Here is a 4,270-nt window from a genome sequence, read left to right on the forward strand (position 1 = left end):
ACACAAAGATACAGGCTTTCCTGTGTAATATCCTATTCAATGGGAATCCTGTCTCTGTGGCTTATTTTAGTAAATTAATCAGATGCACTGAAGCCAAGGAAGGAGGCCTTTCACTGTTAGGAGTGAAAGAACTTTATTCAGAGATGGTCCCTCTAAGGAAATAATGCTATTTTAACTGATTTCTGTGTGACATCCGGATTTGTCCCTCAATAGGTAATATACAGACATTTAAACTGCAGTTTGCCCAGTTCTGCTTCACTGGCCATTGGGGAAATTCATCTAAAGCTGCAAAAAGGACTAGAAATGTTTGCATCATATTAATAAACGGGAAACCGAGGAAGCTGCCAACTGGCAGCCGAGTGTGTTTTGGTGGTTTGATAAGGCTACTAAAGAGTTTATGATGTGACAGATGTTTCACTACACTATTGTGAAATGAATAGATTATGAGAAGTAATTAGATGTACATTGGAATCAATGCTGTTATCATCGAGGCCTTCGGGCGATGCAGTAGATGAGAGTCTTGGCAGCAGGTGGTCCAATGGCTTGGAGACAGGAAGACACACCGCGGGAGACTGAGTGACAGGTTTCACAGATCCAGGGGGTGAGAGATCTGAGCTGGGGCTTGCATTTGTAATCTTTACTCATGTATAAATAATAACAACTCCACCATTGACTTCGTATGCTGTGTCATAGCCTCTGTTACCCTCACACACATGTAGAACAGTGCTGGTTTCAACCACTCAAAGATATTCTTGGTTTCCCTATTTTCAAGTATGCATATGTATGTTCGATTGTAACTGACAGCTCTATCATTTTTTGAGGGAAGACTTTTAGGGCTAATCATCTGATGATTACATTTATTTTTAATGCTTGGCATTGAGCCGCCATTGTACAAAACTTCCTATAGGTTGCAGATCAGAGGCTGAAAAGTACTTTAACTGCCTTTCATCAGGAAGGCAGTTTCTTCTCTCTGGCTCAATGACTAACATTTAAAGGGACACGTTTGTCTCTCTGCTCTATAAAATCCCTTTGCAGGGGACTTGGCAGGGTCACCCTCCGTGCTTGAAGCAACCATATGGAGCCTGCTGCTTTCAAGAGAAGGTTTTGGTTTCTGCCAGTTTCCAGGGTCAGCTATTAGCACACTGGGGAATGTGGAAGTTTCCAAGCACAGAATGAAGAGGGAGGGAAGAAATGGGTGATTAGGGGAATTAAGTAACTGATTCTTTGCGTACATCTGCTACCCCTGTAGGAAGACGAAATAGCCCGTAGAATCATTTATTAGCCTCTCTCTGCTTAAAACAGCAATGGTATTTATGTAAAAGAACATGGGAGGGTTTTATTGGATGATCTCAAAATAGTATGTCATTCTGATAATTAAAGAGATCTTAGAAAATATGTAGCATATGGCTGTATACTCACTCACATGTGTATGAGTTTTAAATACTCTAACTTATATATACATCTAATTAAGTAATTAACCAACTCTTCTAGCCATTCTTTTTAATGCAGCTTCATTAAACCCTACTTGCCATACCCTTGTTACTTGCTACTGTGAATATAAACCTAAGTGACTATGCCATGTAAAGCTCAATTGTCTCTTTGGAGATATGTGTGTCTGTGTGTGCATGTGTGTGTTTGTGTTTCTGTATGCATGCACTCTTACTCCCTAAGTGACTTCCATAAGAAGCTAGATGTTTTGTTGGGGAGATTCATTTTAGGTACTTTTTTTTTTGAGGCTATAATGTACCATGTATCAAACTTAATAGAACAGAGAGTGGAAACTAGAATGATTTAATAAAATAATATGAAGCTATAATATGCAAAAAGGAGGGAGGGACACTGGTTAGTGTTCTTAACTAATTCGTGGATCTTTTGCATAACTAGTGGCTAAGAAGATGGGATTTTCTTCCAGTTTAATAATCCTCTTAATAAAAGTTTAGGAACAAATGATGTATTGCCCAAGCCACATGTTAAACTAAGAATGATAAAGATCTAAAAGCACTAAACACAAAGCTTTTGCTTTTCAAAGTTTGTTGTATTACCTGTGTCTGGGGTTCTCTAGTGTGAACTACTAGCAACTCTGATTTTGATAGAGCTCAGGACTGGTCAATCAGGACTTTCTGGGAGGGAGATAAAGCTTAAGCCTTCATAGATCATAGGACCTTGCCAAACAACCTGAAGAGGAAAGCTCTGGGCAATTGGTCCATCCCCAAAGGAGCATGAACTTTCAGCAATAATAGCAAGCATTTATGGAGTACTCTCCTAAGTGCTTTTTAAACATTATCTCATTTAATCTTCACAACAGCCTTAGAAGGTAGATTCTATGATTATCCACATTTGATAGGTAAGATGGTAAAGTTTGGGTAGGTTAAGAAAATTGCCCAAATTTGCCCAGGAAGGGGTAAAACTTAGATTTAAAATCAGTTCTTTGATTCCAAAGCCCATGTGTTTTATCATCATCCTTTAAGCTAAATGGTATTCTTCAAGCCCTCTCTGCCTCCTATGGGATTTAAGGTCTGATAAGTTTTACATAAAGGGGAAAGTTATTCACAAGGAAATTTATCTAGCCCTATTCCCTGGTGGAACAACAACAAAAAGCACAAATGCACAAAACAAGGCTTAAAATATGTATGTGTATATTTGTTAAGATTTCTGCCATATTGACTTTGCTCCCAGTATTAACTGTGGGGCTTTGGGTGGACTGTGTCCATGAGTTCCAGTGATGGGGAATTCTTCCATCTCTGCCATGGTGATGGAATTAAACAGTATCTTCAGGAGATAAAATAAAAGATCTTCTGGAGGTTTGTATGCATATTAAAATTTGAGAAGCACTAGCCCCACCTGTCAATGTCTGACCATCTCTAACCAATAGAAATGTTGAGTATTCTGTCTTTGGATAGACCTGACTTAAACATTTGAGCTAAACATTGTCTACCAGTAGTCTTCATACTTAGATGAGAGTCCTATGTTGCAGCTTTTCACAGTGGACCTAGAGAAGTTGCTACTAAAGACTATATAGAATAACAAACATGGTATAAAGCTCAGAGAGGCACTGAGAAAGAACAACTGCCACACAGAAACATATACTCTATAAAATTCTGCAATTAATCATCACACTGGCAAATAAGAAGATAAGCAGAAAAAGCCCAGAAGTAGACTCAAGTATATAAGTATACTTTGTATAAAATAAAGGTCGTAGCTCAAATGACTTGGGAAAAGATAAACTTTTTAAGAATGACATTAAGTAGCCATTTAGATATAAGTAAAATTAGAGGCATTCCTCATACCTCATGCAAGAATAAACTCTAATTCTATCAAAATGTGAAAAATAAAGCTATATAAGTACTAATAAATTCATGGTTGAATTTCTCTTTAACTGAGGTACAGGAAAATGTTTTTTTGAACTATGACTCAAACTTTAGAAGTCAAAAAGAAAAGATTAATAAATTTGGCTGCCTATACTTTTTCCTATGGCAAAAACACCATCAGCAAAATCAGAAGACAACATACACTGGGAGAACATGTTTGCAACGTGTAACACAAAGAGCTGGTATCTGGAATATATCAAGAACTCATAAATTGAGGGATAAAGGATCAAAACCTCAACAGAAAAAAAAGGAAGACATAAGCAGATAATCCAACATAATGTTATAAACTGGCTTTTAAGATAAGGAAAGATGTTCAAACTCATGCATAATTAGGTAAGTGCAAATTACCACAGCACTGGGATGTTAGTTCCCATGTATCAGACTTCATGAAATTACAAAGTATGACAACACATTCTGTTGGTAAGGCTGTGGGAAAATATGCCTGGGAATGTGAACTAATGCAACTTGCCTGAAAGGGAATTTGGTGATGTTTAACAAATCTACTTCAGGACACAGAAAGAGCATGTAAAGAATTCACCTTGTAGTCACACCTCTGATAATACAAAGATTCTTTGCACAAGATTATTAATTGCATCATTGCTTGAAGTTATAAAATTTGCAAAACCACCTACATGTGTACACATAGGAGAGTGCTTGAATAAACTATGGTGCATCTGCAAGATGGAATACAAGGCAGTTGTAGAAAAGCATGAATGAAGAGCTCTATGAGCTGATGTGGAATGCTTTCAAGGATATACTGAAAAGTGAAGAAAATGAAAAGTGTCGGAGAATATCTATAGTAGCTATGTTTTTTTTGAAAAGCATAAAGGGAAGGTGAAAATATATATGTATCTGCTCATTTATGCAAAAAACAGAAACAAACACAGAAATGAACGAGATGA

Source organism: Mustela erminea, chromosome 15 (assembly GCF_009829155.1).
Source record: "Mustela erminea isolate mMusErm1 chromosome 15, mMusErm1.Pri, whole genome shotgun sequence".
NCBI lineage: Eukaryota > Metazoa > Chordata > Mammalia > Carnivora > Mustelidae > Mustela > Mustela erminea.